Source organism: Bacillus rossius, chromosome 3, assembly GCF_032445375.1.
Source record: "Bacillus rossius redtenbacheri isolate Brsri chromosome 3, Brsri_v3, whole genome shotgun sequence".
Taxonomy (NCBI): Eukaryota; Metazoa; Arthropoda; class Insecta; order Phasmatodea; family Bacillidae; genus Bacillus; species Bacillus rossius.
The window spans coordinates 55123086-55146536 of record NC_086332.1 but is presented as its reverse complement, the minus strand read 5'-3'; the positions used below and the strand labels follow the sequence as shown (position 1 = coordinate 55146536).

The 23451-nt window shown below is 36.4% G+C and overlaps 1 protein-coding gene across 4 annotated transcripts in view; it reads right to left on the bottom strand.

Moving 5' to 3' along the window:
- Positions 1-15086, bottom strand: part of LOC134530710 (post-GPI attachment to proteins factor 6) — a 205890-nt gene extending 190804 nt beyond the window's left edge. For 2 of the 4 annotated variants that reach the window (XR_010074860.1, XR_010074861.1), the window contains exon 1: positions 14847-15086. The gene's annotated coding sequence lies outside the window, so the exon portion shown is untranslated. Of the gene's footprint in view, positions 1-4878; positions 5331-14846 lie in introns of those variants that run through there. The other 2 variants (XM_063365809.1, XM_063365807.1) reach the window with 2 other exon arrangements.
- Positions 15087-23451: the final 8365 nt, after the last annotated feature.

Here is a 23451-nt window from a genome sequence, read left to right as displayed (position 1 = left end):
TTCAAATTGTCATTTTACTTGCCGTGAAAAGGATATACTGGATAAATTTATATTTATAGATGCTTATCACAATTAACTTTAACAAAAATGCTTGGGTTCCTCATTTAAACCTTTTAAATTTTTTAGTCACAGAAAAACTGTATTTTCAAATATTACATCTTCTTTCAGTAACAGTTTGTTAAGTCATTAAGGAGCATATCAAATCAATTATAATGAACACACACGCCATACCCGAGATGGCGTCCGTCAATCCTGAAAAAATAGTATTGTATAATTGCAACAAATTAAAAATATTTAAGGATAGGTGAGCCGTATTTAATTTATACATAAGCTACCTTGAGCGTTTAAAAAAATGAGTCACGATATTTAAAAGTACGACGCAGGGACTTTTTAAAAGTTCAATTTCGTAACACTTTAATTTAAAAACTTTAAAGGAGAAATGAAAATATGCTTCAGAAAAAATTAAAACCATAATTTTCGATGCGTATTTGTCACATTATACTGCACTGTAGCGCATGAATTTTTGTAAATATAGTGTTTCGTAAAAAAAATCGCAATAAACCATTTTGTTCATTGTATATCTGAAAATACGAACCATACATGAAATAATATACATATTGATTAGCACATATAACGTAAAAAAAAAAAAAAACGATATTTTAGCAAGCGGGGGTTGTGGGACAGCAGGGAGCAGAGGGCTGCAGATGACGTCATAGCGGAGTGTTTCTGACTGTTTACATTGCCTCATGGGATTGAGGCAACCTCTCTCACTAACCTAACCTTAGCTGATCTAGATCGTACACAGAATTAAATTTTCGCCCCCCCCCCCCCCCCCCTAGGGGTGAGGGTTGAGATAAATCTTTTATCCTGCTGTTTTCTTTCGAATTATTTCATTTTGTTGGTGAGATGACTTTTTTTTAAGGATTAATACGTGGAGGGAAGAGGATATATCCCCCCCCCCCCCTTTGTGAACGCGCTTGCATGTGGTATAAAGCGCAGTGAATATGTCTGTGATTAAAGGCATATATGTGGTTTTTATCACTTATATCAACCACGATAAATAACGGCGATCAAATTATACAGCACAAAAACTAGGCCAAATTTGTATAGAATACAAAAAGTTATGTATGCACTTCCATACCCATACGATCCACATTAGCAGTTATGCATTTTTCTTTGGGGGAGGGTGAGGTAATTTTACTACTTTCACTGATGTTGCAATGTTTGCATATCAGTATCTTACAAATAAATTATACAGGATGAACAAACAACGTCGATTAACAAATTATATCCTACCATTTCCAATAATTTTCAAAAAACCTGCAAAACCATTGGTTTGTATCCAGTTACTAAGCAAAAATGGCTGAAATTACGATAACTGCAACACCATATAGCTCTGCCCAACAATTTGTCCACAGAGAGGGGCAGACTAGTTTTACCGCGGACGGGTATAGCTCCGACCACTAGTTCGTACACGTAGGGAGAACAATGTTTTTTTACTGCGAACATACTATAGCTTTGACCGCCAGTTCGTGCACGGACAGGAGCACACTGGTTTCACCGCGAATAGAGTACAGCTCCGTCCACCAGTTCGCCCACGGACACGAGCAGGCTGGTTTTACCGCGAACAGAGAATAGCTACGACCACCAGTTCGTCTGCGGACAGGGACAGACTGGTTTTTCAGCGAACGGAATACAGTTCCAACCACAAATTCGTCCACAGTCAGGGAAAGACAAGTATTACCGCGAATGGAGTTATAAGAAGCTCCGACCGCCAGTTCGTCCAAATACAGTGGCCTACTTGTCCCTCCACGGATTGAGTGTAGGAGGGGACTCAGACCACCGGAAACCGCTCGTTTACTGGCGGTGACAACGATCGCCCTCGCAGGCTTCTCCGAGTCAAAGCAACGCCCCCATATCGCGCGCCTTTGCACTGGCCAACATCCTGCTTCATACGGTGGGTTGCTCGCCGGATACGCGTCTAACTGTTTAGTCAGTGCACACCATCTGCATTTCAGACGCGAAACCTACTATTCACTAACCCCGGGTCAGACACCAGAATAACGCGTGATCGTGCATCGTCAATTTTTTTTCTTTTTCTTTGGTGGTTGTAAAAGTTATATTAGGTGTGTTACATAAATAAAATTCTCGCAAAAATTATTTTTTTATTGCTGTTTTTCGAGACTGTAGGTTTTTACACGTCTAGTTGATCGTAATCAAAATGGAAGGTTGTTTGGGTTATTTAAATTACATAGATAATACGTACCTATATCGTTGTTAAAGTACTAGAGTTCTCGCAAAACGTAGTTCATAGTATTTATATTATTAAAAATGGTTAGTTTTCGCTTGTCTAGGTGATCGTAACTAAAACGAAAATTAATTTCGTTAGGTCACACACGTTAAAAAATACTCCTAAATTCTGAGAAGCTATATTTTTAGTTTTTTTTACAACAGAAAAGTTGCAAGTGAGAGCTGAGAAATTCGAATATGTCTGGGGAGTAATCGCGGGGCTCAGTTATTCGTAGGCTTCCCATCTAATGAATGAATAAATGAATGAATTGTCATTAAGTCTCTTCGCCTTGCAGATCATTGGAGACAAGGTATAATGAGCTAAGAATGAATTAATGACTGAATAAGGTGGTTGGCGGAGGGGGGGGGGGGGGGAATTTAGACCTTGGCGGGAATCGAACCTGGGTCATCTTGGTGCAAGGCGAGTTATAATTTTGCAAATGTATTAGCAGGTGCGGCCTTGTTTAGCCTATGCGTAAGAAAACAAGAGCTAAGAAGACTCTTTTAAATTTAGTTTCATTCAAAATATTTAATCACTTAGTTCTACGCTGTAAGTATGGTTTAGCATAAAAATTAATTAATTAATGCGATAGTTAAGGTTGCAGTATACTGTCTCAATTCGTAAATCTCTCAAGTTGATCGTATAACTTGAGTAATTTACGAATTGGGACAGTATACTGCAACCTTAACCATCGCATAAATTAATTAATTTTTATTCAAAAGCATACTTACAGTGTAGAACTAAGTGAGAAAATATTTTGTATGAAAATAAATTTAAAAGAAAATTTGAAAACATCAGCAACACGGGAGATTTGTCTTCTAAATTTATGCATTAGTCCCATTAAAGGCAGTCCAAGGTAGCTAGAGGAAAGTGATCATAACTAAATTGTAGGTTTTCATAAAATTAAATTGTTTTGGTTACGCTGTAATATTTTCTGTTAGGAATTAATGTGTGTTATAGCAGCCACTAGAAGGTTTACTAAAGGCATGTCCCAAAATATGTTAAGCTAGAAATTTCTACTGACTGGCGTTATTTAAAATTATAAACAGACGTATTTTAAAACTGTGTTCTCGGCCGTCATCATCAGCGTGTTTTCGTTTGAAATAGACTGTTTTCGAACTCAAAACATAATACCGCGCAAAGCCAGCTTAGCAATAACAAATATTGGCTGTAATGCATTATGTTGTCTTTTGTTCCTTTAATCGAAACTTTTCATTTGGTACATAAACGGCGTTTTGAGAACTGTTTAAAAAAAAGTCTATAAACTTTATAATCATTAATTTTAAATAAAAATATATTTTAAACTAATTATTTACCAAACACACTATCAGGTATTCAACATCCATGAGTAATGTAATGAAAACATACCTATCGTACCAACTTTATGAATATTATTATTGAGGCTGGTATTTTAAACAAAATACCTTACAATTTAATTTGTAGAAGTTTTCAGTAGTACTGTACGCATGATTTTTTTCGAAGGGGAAAAAGTTTAAATTTCAACACGAGTAATAAAAAAATTACTTATTGACACTTACCCACTGACATGGGCTTACAGCAGAGGCCGTAGGCGTTGCGGCTTTTAAGAGTTAAAATTACATAATGCAGGCATTGAAGCAGCTCACCTAGCATCACCCAAAATAACATACTTTCTTCACTGATATTTTGCAATTTTTTTTTCTCTATTTCGGAGGAGGAGTTGTATTTTCCCCCTACCTCTAATATCTGATATTTAATTTCTCTCTATTGTATAGAGGCTATAAGGTGATGAGAGCTTCAAGGGTAGGCCTACATTATGTATTCATCTTTCTTTGTCCGCTCTTCGGCTTTTCTGTATGACAAACAATGCATACCTACTGGCAATGGCATGTGTCCAAAATAATGATTTATAAATCTTTCCCATTGGAAGAATCGTTGAAGAAACTTCTCCATTATTTTTTGCAGCTCAGCCTGGTGCAACTAACAATCATTTTGTGTGACACGATTTTGTTTTAATACTTGTGACGTATTTATTTCGGTAGTTTGCGTTCGGCGCATCATTACACCCTAAATTTAAGTCTCAAATAACCACCAATTTATTTGAAACAAGTATAAACACTCAACAGAAAAATTTATAAATAACCTTTTTGCGTATTGTCACCATAAGAGTTTTTTTTTAATGAATAAGAAACGATAATTTTTAAATGCGTGAGAAAATTAGTTTTATTTATGTGTAAATGATGATAAAGCAGCGGGTAACATTTCACCTAAAACATTTCTATTTAAACCGTACTGCATATTTTTAATGTAAGTATTCAAAGTGTGATATGAACACTACAGCCTGTCCATAATATTAATTTAAAGGTAAAATTTGAACTAAAGTACGTAACAAAAGTATTGGGATACTACCCCAATCACATGCTATTGATTTTTGAGAAATCCAAGACACTAGGATGTTATTTAGAACATTTTGCGGTGAAGAAAAGAATTCGCGTTGAACTGTGATAAGTTCACGATGAACACATGACTTGCATAACCTATTCGCTTTTTTGACCTTGAGTTTCGGGAAAAGAGAAAGCCAATATCACAGTTGTCTGTTATTCCCTTACCTGCTGATTCTACACTCCGTTCACGACATGGCGGCTTGTTCTTCTTCACACAGCACGAAAACTCACAACACCGAGAAAAACACTTCCCGCGCCGTCTTCATTTCTCACAGCGCTTCGTGCAGGGAGAAAAAAAAAACACACACACACACACACACACCTCACCGGTAGAAAAAAAAACCAACGCGTCGAACAGCTGCGGACGTTTCAGCTGAAGCGAAAACAAGTATGGCGGCGCTGCGCTAGCGTTGTGACTAGCAGGGCGGCCAGCGCCGTATTGATTTTTACGAATCAGCTGTTACGCCGCGCTCTCTCGTTCCCTCCATGTTCCATCTTCGCTCCCGCCTGTTTCCTTCCTCCCCTTCTAGCTAACCCCCTCCACAAACCCGGGTGTTCATGGCTCCAAAGTCCGACCGTCTGATTCACTGCTTGCACGGAGCGACCCACGAAACCACATACCAACGCAAACCGCAGACTGCCAACCGTTGAAAATTCTCTCCAGATTCGAAACACAAAACGGAGTTAGTTTTATGGCGGATTGTTATACGCGGCGTTTGTACTAGTCTGCAAAGCTGCACTACATACAACACAACTACTCAGGCAATAAGTATTATCTAAGTAAATTTATTTGTTTTCTGGCCAGATTAGGACAATTGCTAAAATGATGCTTAAGTTATAACAGATCACGTACAGAAACACACTAAACACGGGGTGAAAAAAGGCACCTTGTTTGCGTGGGCTAACACTTTTCAGCCTCTGCGACCACACGTGGAAAATATTATGTGTATAAAAGTAAAAAGGGAGTAATTTCTGTAATTCGAACGCATTATTGATAACTAGAGACCTGAAAAATTCGCGGATTCATTTCGTGATGGTCTAGAATCCAAAGACGTTTGCCTTTTTACTGCATCAGTGATTGGGCCACAGTTTATCTGAATGATACTCGGCCAATGAAAGACCTTTAACCAAATAAGTATCGAACCACGAGCATCCCAGTTAACAGGTGTCACGAGTCAGAAGCCAATGAGCAGATGTAATTTTCCCGCGTGCGTAGAGGATCATGCAGTCTATCCTACAGGTCATTGAAATCGCGAATTTTTCCGGTCTCTAGTGATAACAAAAACAATTACTTCATTATTCAAATCTGTTTTATTACTATAATGCCACTTTTACTATCTGAGGGATCACTATTACTATTAAAGGTTCTGTTTTTATATCATATGAAAAATATTTAAATCAATACGCGAAATATCGCAAAGTGTTTTCGACGCAAATATGAGAATAAATGCTACATTGCGGAACACAGTTATTCATCCCATATTCGTGTGGGCTGTGTTGTGTGTACCTGCTACGACGTCTGCCACAAAACTCCAAACAAACAATAATTTGGTATTCATGTTGCCGAAAGCAGTACTCGAGTAAACACAACTTATAGTTGTACTGGTTGTTGAAACTACAACTTTAACACTTGCTCGTGGTGAAGGGGAAGGGGGTGCAGTTGGGCGAGAATGTAATACCATATTTGCGATTGTGTGCACAGTTCACAACACGCCATATGTATAATTTGTTGTGTACCTTGCCGATGTGGCAATCCACGTAATAGGGATCCAGTGAATCTTCCTGTATAGTGAAATGACAAGCGATAAACATAGTCATTTCCGGACCTATTTAAATTTTTGTCTCCTCTACATTTCCTGCATTTGATCCCACAGTTTTGATACATATAATATATATGTATATATATTATATATATCATCCACTTATACAAATTTGTGTATGCTATTTCTTCAATAGTGTGGCATTAATAGATAATTTATTTTTTCTTTAATCATCTCACAACTAAAAAAAAGGTTGACTTAGAGCAATAAAAATAAACTTCAGCATGTAAGTAGTTCTTGTTTTCATAAATACGCTTAATAGAACCTCAGAAACTTATAAATAATAATTCTAAATTTTTGTTTTACCTTACTTTAAACTATTTTTTCTTTCCGAATATGTTATGAACTTTTCATTTAAGTACTTCGGGGTGCTCGTTCTAAAGAGATGTTCAAAATATCTCCCAAAATTTGAATACGTGGAAGCTGAATATAATAACACTATCCAACAAAATTTACAGAAAATTGGCAAATGAAGCCTGTGAATTATTATTGTCATTTAATTTGTCACTTTCTTCCTATGACTGTCACGTTTATAAGTGGATTTAAAGTCCTATATTTTTCTTCTTGATTGGTGGTTTTATTTTTTCAGAAGAGAATGAGGTCAAACTAGATTCCATTTATCTTGGACTGACGGAAAAGCATTTCGTAATAAAAAAAACTCATCCGTTCTGTTAGAACAGCTGCAATCTCTGATGCCAGTGTCTCGTTGTGACGAATATTCTCACTCATATTTTAACTAATGTGGAATCTTATTTTTTCTTTCAACTTAACGGCTGAGAAAAATATCAATGCCACAAGGTTTCGTTTAGCCCCGCCATCTGTTATACAAATCTGAAGTACCGTATCAAACGAACCACTGGCATGACAGGGAATAAAAAAATTATTCAATAGTTTTTATGAATTTTTACTTATATTTAGCTACTTGCAGGCTACAGTCAAAAAATGCCGAGGAAATAACTGATTGTTTCATGCTGCGAACTACAACTGGCATGCAACTACCCCAGTTCACACACTAATTTTACCATCAGAAAGTGTATAACGATAGTATTATTTAGAAACTGTCAAATTTATGTTTATTGTATCGGTCTAATGGAAATTTTAAATATTGTTATAGGATGAAAACTTTAGCCATTTCTCACATAAGGAGTAATTGGATAAAAGACTAATAACAAATTTTAAATAAATGGTTGAAATATTAATATTTCTCACTTCTTTTTTTACAGACTACTTGTACAGCAAATAATTTAACATGAAGATCTTTCGGACATCGTACGAAAAACTTACCCCCACAAGTTCCAAGTCTTAAAAACGCAATAATAGCTTTCTACAGTTGAACATTTCTGACTCCACGTGATCCCAACTATTCAGAGACCATTAGCGATTTATGGATTCGCACAGGCACAAATTTGGCCTATGATTTGCCCACAGAACTGCCAAATTCAATTCATCAAGGCCACACGCGTTCGCTTGCAAAACAAAACTCTGAGACTTTTTTTTAATCATTTAAATTTATTTTATCTCGTTCAAAAAATTTGTTTAATTTTTTTTTTGGTTGAAATAGAAAATTTTAAATATAAAGTATTCTGTTACAGAACATAATGAAATGCACCAGTATAAAAATATAAAATAATTATTGAAATTAAACTCAGACACACAAAAAGCTATGATTAGAGACCGTGAAATTTCGGAGATTATTTTAGCCGCAAGGTAAACTCCAGTGTCTCTATTGCTTTGGTGATTGGATCATAAACGTTAGGACGCTCTCTACGACTGTTAATCAGTCAACTATCAGATATCAGAAGAGTAACGGAATCACATCGATTTATTAATAGAACCGGAAAAATCCGCGGTTTAAATTACCTTTAGGATAGACGCCACAGTCCTCTACATACACAAGCAAAAATTACCTTTTCCATTGGCTGCTGACTCGAGAGTTGTATAGAATGGGTTTCTCGTGATTCGACACTTCTTTGGCTGAGAGTCTCTCATTGGCCTAGAGTCTTCTAGATAAACTGTGTATCAATAGTAGAAGGATCGCATGTATAAGTATTTGAATTTTAACCCATCGCGAAATGAATCTGTGAATTTTTCCGGTCTCTATCCATTCAAAAGAATGGGAGCTTCTACAGTAAGGAATCAGTCAATAGGTAAGAATATGTGGGTAGAGTATACATATAATGGTAAATTTTAGACTAACATCAAATGGATACCTGAAATTACCGGGTCTTTAATCATGATATTTTATGACCTCAAAAACTCAAAAGCTGGAAAAAATTGGTCGTTCAATTTTTGGGTCACAGTTAGTTTTGCTGTGCAGCTGGCGGACGCGCAGCTATGATCCGTCGTTAGGCCAGTGTCACACTTTTCCGTGGAATCTGAGCGGTTGTCAGTTTCCACCAGGTGAATTCTTCTAGATCAATAAATTACGTGATCGATTTCGATAGACATCTCTTGGTGCATTCTTCAGTGAACTTCTTTGTGCACTCTAAGGACAGCAATGGAAAGAATATTCAGCAAAAAAAAAAAAAAAACTCCGTGGAAGTTTTAGCGGAATCGCCAGAAACTCCTTGTGTGACACCGGTTGTGGTCTATGGCAGTGACCAGCGTGGGTAAAGCTGAAATCAAAATAGAAAAAATAAAAGTGAGCGAGTCTTTCAGTAATGGCCAGTGATGTGTATACTTCTATCCTCGGTAACGAGCAAATTCATGTGACGTGTCCTCTTGTTATTCGTGTTGCAAATAAACTTATAATACTGTTACGATTTACGGCGGGTTCGTAAAGGATAGCCCAGTTAATAGATTTTTACTACACACACAGTTTTATTGATGGCCACTACACTTACAATTAATCTTCTAAAATGGCAAATAATCAATTGCACTTAAAAAATGTTGCTTTCCCCAGTCACTCGTTTCTCACAATCCATACACCTCGCTGGGCCGCACCTATGGCGCAACTCTCGCCGCAGCACCCCTCGTGGATCTCCGCAGCGGGACTCCGTCGCTGCACTCCGCCGCCGCCGACGCACTTTCCTTCGCCGAGGGTCCGCTCGACGCCTCGCTCGGAACTTCGCTCGGGACTCCGCCGCGCCCGCGAAACTATCGCCCGGAAACTCCGCCCTGGAACCTTCGTCCAAGGACTTCGCCACTCTGCCGCACCCGCGGCACTATCGCCCCGGAAACTCCGCTGCGGGAAAACTTCCGCCTGAACTCTCACTCTCCACTGACTCAAGCTGAGGCCGCCGTCCTCGTTTTAAATATCAGCCGCCATTTCCAGAACTCACGAGCGCGGCCGGGGTCAGTCGTGTCATTCCGCGCCGACACGACAGCAGAAATCTCTCGAAACACGTGTTGGCGGCTCGCGTAACTCCGCAGTTGTGAGGTGTCAGGTGTCTTAGTTATCAGCGCCGCGCGGGGAGCGGTGGGAAGCGACAATTCTTGTAATCTTCCAGGCGCGCGTGGCGCGTCTCACGTAGCGGCAGCCGCCAGCCAGCTCTGCACCTGCGCGTGTCCCGGCCTTGCTCACGTTCGTAACAATACAAAACTAGGACACGGAATTTAAATTAAAATTCTTAAATGTAATTCTGAGCGTCATAAATAAACTGATAAATAAAATGTTCACTTTTAAAGTATAAAAATTTGTGGACTCAAATCACACACGTACTATCTGCGCCCGCCGCTAGAATTCTCTGCCTGAATAGTGAACGTTTCTTGCCACCATCACCCGCAGATAGCATTACGAAACAACCGGAAATTTTTAACTATTAACGACGCCTCCGATAAAACCAAAAACGACTTGAAAAAATGCTAAACACCGGCTTTGGACTTGGTTTCGAAATAAATTTTATCAAATTATTACTCATCTAGTTAAAATTCACTAAACAATTAATGCTATAAATTTTCCGCAAACTTTAGAAGTTATACTTCTATGGCTTAATAAAATATTAACCTGAAACATTTTAAAAGACATATTATAGCACTAAGTTAATGTTTGTTTATTTGTTTTCGCCTAAACGATTAAAATCAAATGTACATACTTCCTACAAACAAACCTCAACCTTATTGAGCTGATTAAACATTATTATTTAATAACATTATATTATTATGTTATTTAAAAAATAAAGCTTTTCCAGCGACGAGATTGAACCACGTCGCTTAAAGTCGACAAACGCGCGCTTTCCCGCTGAATTAAAAATGGGAATATGTGTTATAATCATTGTAATGCCTTTTTTTACGTGTTTTAAAACCTTAAATTACGTTTTACTATGACTATTCTAGTTTACCAAATATATTCTGGTGTAGATTAAATATCATATTTACATTTTGCACACCAATACATATGGTATTTCCAAAAATATTTACGAAAGTTACTATATACGTCTTTATGTTGCTACAGGTGGATCCACCATCTTGTTTACATATTTCCGTTCCGTTTTCACGAAATTACTCCTTCTTAAAGCCGTATACCAAGAGCTATGATGTTTACGCATCAAAAACCTAAGCAAGTGCTTAGCAGGCCATTGTAAACATAACTTGAGCGAAATGTTTTACAGTTACTTTCTTATGCTGTAATTTTAGCAAAAGAAATATCATGAAGATTCTGACATATTTTGGTAGTGTTAAAAATATTTTTTAGCTCATAAATTTTGTTAGGTTTTATAGGATGTATAAAAAATTTTGTCTCATTATTTAAGGAAGCTAAAAAATTGTGAAATATTGTTTTTATATCTCAAGTCACTTGTAATTGGTATTTCCTGAGCAACATGATATCTTGATATTTTCTTGTCACCATATTATCATAGATAAACACGAATAGTAGTACCCAACTGCCACCAAAATGGTGGCCAAACGTCTGTAATGTAAGTAAAAATATAGTGGATTTCCCTGCTATGAGCAAGGCAATCCTCCAAGGCACACGACCGTTCTATGAGTCAGTGTGAATCGGTAGGTTCGAAAACTTGGCGGTAAAATCTTGTGCACACGATCCATTATCTATGTTCCGGTTTTTTTCTTCTTCAATAAATTGTGAAGCTGTGGACTGGCGTGCAGTCTTCTCATCGTACATGAGAAACTATTAGAATGGAAATTTAATATATTTCAATGTACCGAAATTTAAAAAAAAAAGTATAATGACAACTCTATTGTGCTTTAAAGAATATGTATTGGGTGCTTCATACCAGAATGTAGGTATTCTAAATAAAACAGTTTTTAGTCATTTTCTCTATTCAAATAAATCGTTTCAAAAACAAAATTTGAGCATGGAACTACCACTCCGATTGGAATGTATCATTAATTTTTTTTTTTTTTTCATAAACTGACGCCACTGGTGTATGTTGAGCAGTTTTTAAATCGCGTGTGTGTTTTTCTGGATCTCTTCCAACCGTATGTGAGACTGGGTGTGCGAGGCTCCGAGAATCACGGTAGGCTTATGCGATTTCGTGTAGGAAAGTCGACGGTTCGACAGGTCAGTTAGCGGTCGATCTCCCCACACCCCCCGTTTTACCGGTCGCGAGGCTGCGAGGCCGACAACAAGGGCATCTGGCTTTCCGCCTCCAAAGGACCTTTGATGTATGACCAAAGTGGACAGGCACCGTCAACTGCTCTCTGGCGTGCGCACGCATGTTTACGACATTTTTTTTTGCGTTGTTACATGAAAGGCACATAGCCATGTCACGTACAGCCAGGTGAGATCTCGCAGAGAGAGCGCGGGGGAGAAAAAATACTCACCACATTTTGTTTAGGTATCCCAATCTTCTCTACCTGCTTTTCCTCCTTACAAAGCTACCTCTGCCTCATGTTTTCTGTTTGAAATCGTAAAACGTAACTCATAGTTAAGATACCCGAAAAATTCGCGTTAGTTTTTGGCTTGAGGTTAGATTTCTCTAAACGTGTGGATCACCAAGTCTCCTATTCTCAACTTGCAAAGCAACCTCTGCCTCGTGTTCACTCTTTGAAAGCGCAAACAGTAGTTCATAGCTAGAGAACAAAAGAATTCGCATTATTTTCTGGTGCCAAGTTAGATGTCATTAAAAAATGCACAATGAAGAACCTATACTTTATCGCATAAATTTTTGCACCAATATAGCCTGTAATCCTTTGTTACTTCCTTTAGCTTTTACAGTTGAAAAAAAAATATATGTCTTACTCGGAGCAGTTATTTTTGGGTGAATCACATAAGTTCTGTACTGCAGTATGTGTAGGATCATTTAAATAGCGTAAGCATACTTTCAATCTATGAACAGATGACTGTGCACCTCCCGAGTTTTTTAATTTGCTCCTCAAAATCTGTAAGCAAGACACTGTACATTTCCTTCTTCGAAATGGTATATGTAGTTCTTTAAAATCACACAAAAGTGTAGGTAAGCGGGTCTTTTAATGCTTAACATACATACCTCACATCCACAACATCTGCCATCGCGCTGATAATCGAATAAACATACTTTTCACAATAAACCTGAGTCTGCTTCTGACTCAGAAATGTTGAAAGATATTATTTTTTACTTAAAGTAAAAGGTATGTATTCCCATTTACTTCTATATGAGAACTAATCAATTTTGAAAGATGAGTTTATACTGTTTAAGTATGAGGTATTCTTTGAAATTAAAATTTAAAAAAGCTGAAGGATTTACTTCATATTTTTAAAGCAATAGAACATATATATTTTACGAATACGGCTCAATGAGGAAGATCTCAGACACAGGAAACCGGTTCACACGTTCTAGGGATGAGACGTCTCCATAGTCAGCAACCTTTGCATACGTGGCATTCGCTCGGTACTGACGTCAGTATGCCCATCGATGTTAGGGCGTAAGTTTGTGCAACACCACGTCACGAAGTGTCGAGCCTCAATGCGAATACCAGCTGAGTAAGGCCATACACAGAGCATATATAACCATGCAATAATTCCCTTGTGGTTTCGAATTGGCGTACATATCGTAACATTGCTTCGCCGAGGCAGATATACGGAGAGTTTTGGGTGAGATTCACTCCCTGCTGTGTCCTCGTATGCCATTTGGCGACGTCATAACCTCTGTAAAGTTAGCGCACAAGCTCTCCCATTATCGTGAATTGGGGCCAGCAAGTTTATTCTCCATCTAAAATCATTGCACATCACCCACTGGATTCTTCACTCCTACTCTTTCCCGCGCACCATTCCCCAGTTTCGACTCGTAGGCAGGGGCAAAATAAAACAAACAAAAATTAAAATTGTAAACGTTACCATGGCACTATCTGTAAGCTGTGTTTACGTGTCTTGCACAACTTATAAGGTTTACAATGAATTTCATTAGCAACGGACGAAATTTCGTCCTATATTCTGGCATTAAAAAAATATATCCAAAGTCAACTGGGATTTCACCCCTCACCAGCCAAACGACGGCCATTCCCGTAAGTCAGCCAAGAGGGACCTACTGGCCAATCTAAGAAATGTAATTTTGAATGACCGCAAACCTCGCGAAGGGTAAACGCAGTTCGCATCTCTTTGGTACAGGCAGCCTTTAGTGCAGTCGAGCCAAACGCAGCACAGCTGTAGTCCATCTCACGTTTAGATTGATGTACAGAGCAAATGGCGCGCACTGCGGCCCAAGCGCGGCTCCAGAAGGGGGGCGATAGCCCCTCCCGAGACCAATTTTATTGATTAGTATATATTTATGTTTACTTAAATATTTAATTTCATATGTTAAACTTTAATCTCATCAAAAATTGCATGCAGCTACTAAGGTTTTGTATTTGAAACCTGTAATTTGTAAATAATATTCCAGGGCCAATATCTGACCACTTTCATTTTTTGCAACTACGACCTTTCTTTGTGCGATAGCCCCTCCCGAAAAGTCATCCTGAAGCCGCAATTGCTGTGGCCAGATTGATACTGTCCAGCTTGTTAACATTAACATTCTTATTTGTGAATATAACCAATTGTTATAGTGAGTTTTAATTTTTAAAATTTTTACTATTTGTTGATTTCTCTAAGACCATAAAATTGTGTATATTGACAGTATAACTACAGTTTATACATAGTGCAAAAAAATTAGCAATTCTAAACACCAATTATTATTTCACATTATGAATTATTTATAGCAGTCGGTCACTATTAATACCAAGACATTACGTTAAGTTATGTGCTCTGCTCAAATAGAAACAAAACTTTTAATATTAACTATATAAAAAAAAGGTTGAAACCAAGATGGCGTCTTTCAGTTACATCTTCTTAGAAGTAAAAATGGAATATACAACCAGAAAATATAATTATTCCACAATTTCCTTAACAAAATACACTGTTTCAGATACATAAAAAAAAAAGCAAATTTATTTACATACCTAATTTAGTTGTGTCGAAAACGTTTGTGCTCTATGGCGTATATCTTACAACGGAGCGCACCGAAACAAGGACAGCGCTTATGGCAGATATCGTACATTGCAAAGAGAAAGCAAATGCCCATAAAAATGCACACTACAAAGTAAGGTTGAGACACGCGCTATCTTGCGACGAGCCCCCTCACCCCTAGCCTTCTTCCACGCACGCAGCAATCGCCGAGTGACCACCGGCCGGAACTGATAAACGCTGGTGTTTCCGGTGGCCCGCCAACCCGGATCCAGCTCTCCCGGTCGGTAGCGCATGCACGATAGTTGAAAAGCGAAATAATTATTTCGTTCCAAAACGTATCTAATTACAATTACGACTTCAAACCATCTCCCGTTTCGATACGAATGATGGTTGTCATTCTGAAACTGCCGAGCTTGAACCGACTTGTTAGACCACGGGACAGTGAACAACGGGGAGTACGGTGTTCGCCAGAGGAAAACCAGCCAATACTTCCCCCACCCACCGCATGACGCGGGGAGGGATGGGTTTAGTCGAGTGACGAAGCACAAAACGAGCGGCCTTGGAGTGCTGGTGTATTTGTCATTGCGTTATTGGGACAAAATAATAACTCTTTTGTAAGAATACAATATTGGAGACACTATGCGTATATTTAGAGCTATGGACTATTAAATTTGGAAAATAAAACAATTAAATAAAACATGTGAAAACAAATTTGAAAGTAGTAATAAACCGCACCCAAACGGGAATGCGGGGAAGTGACAGCGCCAAGGATTGTAGAAGAAAGCTAACCGAGAGAACCTCAGGCGGGGTGAGGTATGCATAATCATCTATCAGCAGCACCGATATGTTGTCAAGAAGCATAATGTATTTGGTGGGATTTTTTGAGAAGGGAAGGTGCGACAAGGTGGCATCTCTTAATTGTATGCTCTTTAATTTTGCACCACCAAGTGTTTGCCTTCAAACGGTGCTGTTGTTTTTTATAATCTCATAAATCAAAGAAGGCTGCTATATGTGACTTTTTCTTCATTACATGAAGAATAACTACTTCCAGAGTGCTCATACGCAAAATTTGTATAGAACATTTTCTGTTATATATGAGCCAAAGAACAAATTAGTCCTTATCATTTTTTTTTAATTTTTCTACCGTTTGTGAGTTATACACAAATTTTACTCCATGACACAAATTTATGAGTCTACATTTTTTAATAGAATACTAATTTAATGACCTTTTTCTATGCGATAAATGTAGTAAATATTATACTACATCTATTACCCTTATATTGAATTTTAAGTTTACAATTTACACTGATTTCGTCCAACATCCGAAGATGTCTTCATGTGGATATACGTATTTCCACCAAAAAAAATCGTTATTCTAAGGATTATAAAATGTGAAATCTATGCCGAGTTAGTAAAAAATTACCTCGTGTTATTTATTTTACTGTAAAAACTTCTATAGTGTATAAACCAAATAGAAATATTGTTAGATCCAGAGTATTTACATATTAGTAGTTCACTCGGAAATTTGAGTGTATACATCAGCTGCTGGACTCAAATGAAATATGACACAAAGAACTTAACAAAAACTTTACTCATAGTGCGAGCATAGATAGGATCAAGAAGTTTGTTGAAGAAGAAAAGCTATTATAACCTAAAGATGATATAAATGCGACATACATATTATATAAAACACCCGAATTTTACAAAAAAAATATATATATATATATTTTTTTATAAGGGTGAGAAAAGCAATGAGAGGCTGTATTGCATAGCAGCAGACCAAAGTGGTGAACGTCTTATGTTAGCTGTCTATCTGTTTAAGTTTAAGTGACTGCACAGATCCTGCAGGTGTCTATGCAAAATACGTAAAATACCACAAAAATGCTGGAATAAATATGTAGTAAAAGTCTTAAGTCCAAAATATCTATATCCGCATGCAACCTCTACAATCCATGAACGTGCAGCTTACATTGATTTCATGTCCACTCTCAGTAGATTTATTCATGAAGTTAATGTTACAAAAATGACCGATATTGAGGATATATGCAGTATCGTGGTAGTGAATAAACACGTTGATGATTCACAAATAAAGTCTTCAAAACAATTTAAGAAACTGTTAGAAGAACTCTTAGTATTGATGTTATTTCCAGTAAACCAAAGAGAGTTAACGAACCATAGTGTGTATCGCTAAAGGCTACAGCTGATGTAAATCATCCTGTTGCCTGTTCCTCTTTGATGCAGCTCGGTTACTACGAGCTTCTATTAGTAAACTGGGGAAATGAACTTTCAGTGGGTCCCTTAAGAAAGTAGACACACAAGAAGCTATTTAGAAACAGGTTTATCATTTTTGTAGTGGTGGATCCACAGCAACATGGATATGCAATGTGAGAACCAGAAAGATGCTCAATCGTCGAACATTGATCAAAGAGTCTCCCATATTTTTCTATATGAAATAATGTCAGATAGCCAGACAGCAACAGAGAATGTCAAAAATGTTAGTCATAGACGGGATATGCCATTGCAGGTAGCTGTGGAGCTTACTGTTCACATCAGAATCAAGAAGCACATTCATATTTCAGTTTTTTTCATAGTTTAGGAAATTACATTGAGTATGTTAAAGTCCTCAAGATAGTAAATCAGATTGCTACCGAAGATATTAAATGCGTATGGAAGCAAATGGGGCAAATATATACCACAATACCTGGATTAAGGGATATTTATTTTCTGTGCAGTAGATAATATTGACTTGCAAATGAGACACTTTTTATAGTAAGAACACTGTGCAATTGTACAGTATTGGCTGTGTACTAAGTAGAAGCTGAGACTGATACTCAGTCATGATGTTCACTTGAAACCATTCCACAGTCACTCATTGAACTATCGCAAGGAAGTGTTTAATGTTCCCAGAAAGATAGTGTGCCTAAAGTTCAGCCCAGGGTTGAAAACTAATAGAGAGATTGAGAAGTGATGGATTGCAACAAACTTGAAGATTTCGTATTAATGATGGCTAATGTTAGTGGTATTAACAGTTTTAGTGAAATTAGGACAAGTCTGGATGATCTTATTAATGACAAAAATGAAAATCCTAATGAAAACAATGCAATCTCCTCATGTGATGTTTTCGTACCTATGTGGTCTGTATATCAATCATTGGTGAACAAGCCAATGAAGAAAATGAGAGTTTGTGTGCTTCTTCTTATACACACTAATTGAATAACTACTCCACACAGGTAATGTGTATGTAAATGTTGGAAAGAGTGACAACTGCCATTGTAGGTTCAGGTTCAAAAACGGTTTTCATCTGTGACCTTAGTCTTTATAAAACACTTTGTCATTTAGCAATTGCAAAACCAAATCTTCATAAAAATTTTGTGTTGAGATCAGGGAAATTTAAAACAGTATTGACAATGCTAAGTGAAATAGGTACATTTGTAGAATGTACAGGATTGAATGCACCTTATGTGATTTATGTAGTAATAAAAAATGTCACAAATCCTGACAGGAAAACATGTGAGACGACGAACTGAATTTCATACAACACTTCAGCTTGTTTTATGTAAATGCTATACAATCTTGTTTTTTACCCAACACGAAATTATAAATTACGAATTTGACAAGGAGATCTAAACGTTTATCGCTGTCATGCACATGGAAAATGTTACAGATATTAAATAATTTCACAAACAGACTGTTTTTGCTCTTAAGAACTTAAAAATCCAGTCGAAAATAGAGAAGTTTTGTAACATTTAAAGGAGAGCACAAACCGACCTTTAAATTTGCTCGCCAATAAATGGAAATGGTTGGGAGAATGTTGAGTTACATATGATCTGAAAGAACTTATAATTGGGAGTTACATCTAGCTTCATTGAAAGAGTGTGCCAAATATTTCTTTGCTCTTGATTTAAGAAACTATGCAAGCATGGTCGCTTGGTATTTATCTTATATAAGGCAGTTAATAAAGACAAACTTCAATCTCTGGGAAGAGTTTATGAAAGGACCTGGGTAGTAAACAAGCGTCAGAAATCATTTTGTGCTTTCGTTGCAGACGAGGATCTAGAACACCAAAATAGAGCAATGAATGTATCAGATATTGTAAATATTACCCAAAAGATAATTGCATTGTCAATGTTTTATTTATTGCTCTTGAACTGTCAACGATATTCACAGAAGAAAATGATGTGGCAGGACTGACGTACCATGCTTACTTACATCATCACCATCTTACAACATAAAAGTCTAAATGCCAAATTTCTGACATAACTACAATCTTCAACGTTGTGAATATTTCAACAGATCCGATGTCATACAATGGTAAATACCTTAACAATAACACCACAAAAGCTATTTCAGCTTAAACATTGAGATTAATGCAATAAGAATGCAAGCAATTAGGACATATTTGTACATAAGCTTCAAAACTGAGCGAGTGGAGTCTGAAAAAAATGTATTTCTGCGCAAAGATAAAGCAAATTAAATTAAAGTTGTGTAAAATTGCTTTCAAGAAAGTACCGACAAAGGTTTGTGAAAACATTTTACAACTATAGGCTGTTTGCTGGTTGTGCAAGAAGTTCACCTGATATCAATCTGAAGGAGTCATTGGGAAAGAGTGAATTTTCTTTTGTTCCTCGATCAATGTTCGCGTTTATGGTACACTGTTATTATTGTGTGCCAGTAAATATATACTGATGAAACTATTGGAAGATAAAGTGACTTCTACGGTGGTAGTGGGTTGGGCGGATGGGAACACAGCTGATACACTGCAGCTATTAGCAAATCAGACAACTGTCACTTTAAGTCATTATTTAGTAGTAAATACATCTAATAAACTCACGGTAGTAGTTCTATAAGGTAAGACATGAAAAAATAAGGTAGATACGAAAATAATTTTCCATTCCATATTCGCCTGGTGCCACACAGATTCGTATTCACTTATATGATACAAATAAATGTCTTGAGTCTTGCTTTGTGGTGGTCCAATCTCTTTCAACTAGATACTACGTTTGTAACTGGAGTTGGTAAAAATCAAAGAATGATGAATCTCGGTAAAGTAACCGATTCGCTGGGGTTAAATAAAACTTCAGAATTACTATGTCTTCATGCATAGGTGGTAACATAACAGGGACATTGACAAATAAAGGAAAAAAACACTTTTTGGAAAGTATTCAGTAAAGCAGATGATGATTTTATTGAACCTTTTAGTAATATTGAAAGATTATTAATAATAAAAGTTCATATGCGAAGTCTATGTCCCTGGCACAAATATATAAAACATAAGATAACTATGGTGGTGGATGTTCACAGAGAAAGAAACGCAAGAAGAAAAATTGCAACCAACATTAGCATCACTTATAACATATGTTGATAGAGTTCATTATAAACCATAGAATAGTGCTGTGCTGACCAACCCTACCCAGATTGGCCTTCACCATTAAACTTTCTTTGGGGATTGAAGAGAATTAGATCATTATGCTCTTGTTATGTGTAAGCTACCATACGCACCAGAGACAGTTCTTCATGTTATTTTTTGCTCTTGTATTAAATGAAAGAGTACTCCTCTGTGTAAATGCCGTTCGCACAATCTTAAGTGCACTGATGTATGTATGTATAGAGGAGATTATATGTGTGACAACAATGTTGACTATACCAACCAAGAAGATTCATCGGACGATTTAGATTGTGATTATAATTTATTGTAAAGTAAATAATTTAATTTCATTAGTTAATGTTCTATTATTAAAACAAGAATTTATTCTACTACTACTAGGTCCTACTTAAAATTTATTCCATTAAGGTGTTACACTTGCTTTATATAGTGCAATCTCATATCATCATCATTTGTTCATTTATGTTAATCATTGATTTCCATGTATTAAAAAGTCTGTTTCATTCTATTATACATGTCTGTAGTAATGTTTGTTACATATAATTATATAATTAAAGTTATTGTGAGTAAATAAAGCAAAATAACTTTTTATCACTTAAAAATTACTGATAGTAACATACAAGTATGTTCTAAACCGATTGTAACATATTTAATTGACCGTAAATCACAAACATTAGTACCCCATCATGAAGCATACAATAAACAGATTACACATAGTCGCGCCTTCCCTTCGCAAAATATCCCACGGAATAGGTATATTTTCATTATGCTAATAGGCTAATATCGGTGCGTTAGGAATGAGGCTAAGGAGGATGGTGGTTTTATTACGGGTACTGAGTAATATCAGTTTCTAGTTTCTGTTTTGTCTAAGTTAGCTTCAATATATATATATATATATATATATATTTATATATATATAATCTTTTTGTTTATATATATTTATATATATATAATCTTTTTGTTTATATATATATATATATATATATATATATATATTTATATATATATATAATCTTTTTGTTTTCCTTGGCCAAAGAGATCCTTATTTCTACGGAAACATCACGTAAATAGCCTCGAATTCTACCAACGCTATTATTTCTTTCAATGATTCTTAATGAAAATAAATTAGGAAATATTCCATTTTCCTGTGCAACTTAAAAAAAATATTTTAATATTTTTGAATTCATTCTCCAGATCGTTTGAATTGAAGTGGAATATTATCGCACAAGAAGGTGTCTCTATTGTTGGAAAATAATATTGGCAACAGAAGCCATGATATTAGAAAAATTTAATTTATTTCACACGCAGCGTCACCTATTGCGAGGTAAGAGTGGGGATTATAAACATATTCATATTTTAATAGCCCAATCAAACACAGTATCATGCCTATGTTTACTTTAACATCGTAACTTAGTTTCATATATTATTTGTGTTGTTTGGCATTTTGGGAAATTTATTTTACCACAGAATTGTCAAAATACCGAACAATAGAAGTAATTCCAATATTGATTTAAAAAAAAAAAACAGATTTTCACTGTTTTCTTGCATATTTCCTTGAAAAAAAAAATGTACTGAAGTAACACCACAAATGCAATCAATGAGTTTGTAAATAAACTATATTGGTAACTAAAGCATGGCCGGGATAAAATTTGTTTCGTTACTTTCGCTAACTGATGCTGGGATCAAAATATTGAGAAGTGATCCGAGAGCAAAACACGTGGTTTTTCTCGCGCGCCAAACAAAAACTAACCGTTATGTATAAAACGTTTCTTGCCATTTTATGCGCCCCAAACATACGTCAAACATCAATATTTACAAGGCATTTTTTTAATCCACTTGTTTGAGAAAGTTTTGTTTAATTCCAATTTAATATTCATTGGGCAAAAAAAAATCACGTGCGAGAGCACATTCATCAGATTTTACTGAAATATTTTATGAAAATCATTTGAAAATACACGAATGATAATATTACTACTAATATACGAGTCTAAAAATTTCTAAAACCAAACTATGAAGCTCATTTCAATAACGTAGTGCTCACGAAGTGATGAATAATATGAAATTTTTTTTGATCGGGAATTTTTTGGCATCCGCGAATTTCGTTGCGTTGACGTGACAGATGTGAAGAACGTGATTAATAAAAATTATTCTTTATTTCACCTTGCGTCCACTGCGTCGCGCTTGACGCATTATTGTGTAAATGTTTGTGGCGAGCCTACGACTGTGTCACGCTTCATGTTTGTTTGCTACAGTCCGATTCGAACGGCTTGACTGATAATAAATGAACACATTAATGTTACTTCAATAATATGAATCGTATGTATTAATTAATTTACTTAGCACTGTGAAATTGTGTTGGTGACGATAAAAAAGGTGACAATGCAAATCAAAAATTTCATTGCAATGAAATTCTGTTAAAATTTTATCACCAAAGTTATTACCATGCATGTTTTTTATCTGCATAAAGCAAGGCAAGTGTTAATGTATAATACTATGTGTTTAATTTTTTTCGTCATGATCACTTGTAAGAAAATCTGTTTTCTTTTTATCCATAGTTGTGAAGATACATAGGGCGTTACATAACCTCCAGGACCATTTTTAACATTAATTTATAATATTTTTAAATCAGCATAAAAAAAACAGAACATACACTATAGCAAGTGGAGTCGAAACTTATTTCTACACTGCAAGAGGAATGAGCTTAGGAACGAAAGAATGATTAATGAAGTACAGCTTATTATATTTAGCGAAAAGCGGTGTAAAATAAACGGATCATTGGTGGTATGAACGGAAAGGTGTAAACGGGAGAACACCGATCAACGAACCCGCACTTTCTCGGCAACGTCCGCTTCGTTTCCCATTTACGAAGAGTTCGGGCTTGACCCCATGAGGAATCAAACCTGGAACGCTTTGATGAGGAGGCGAGTGATGTGACCAATCAACCACCGCAGCCCCAACACACGGGTATTATTTTATTGATATTTCAGATTGATGAGTCCAGGCAACACCCTAGATGATTTCATTTGTAAAACCCCTTGACAGGTAACCTACGTCTACCAAATTGTATTTGGTATCATTAAATTAATTTTTTTTAAACTGAAATAACATTTTTAAGACCTTGCCAATTAGTTCCGCAATTTCACTTTAGTCGTTTCAGGAAAACCAGTCTCTCGTCACGTGGAACCGTTGCGGTGCTCGCTGCCTGCACAGCGGGA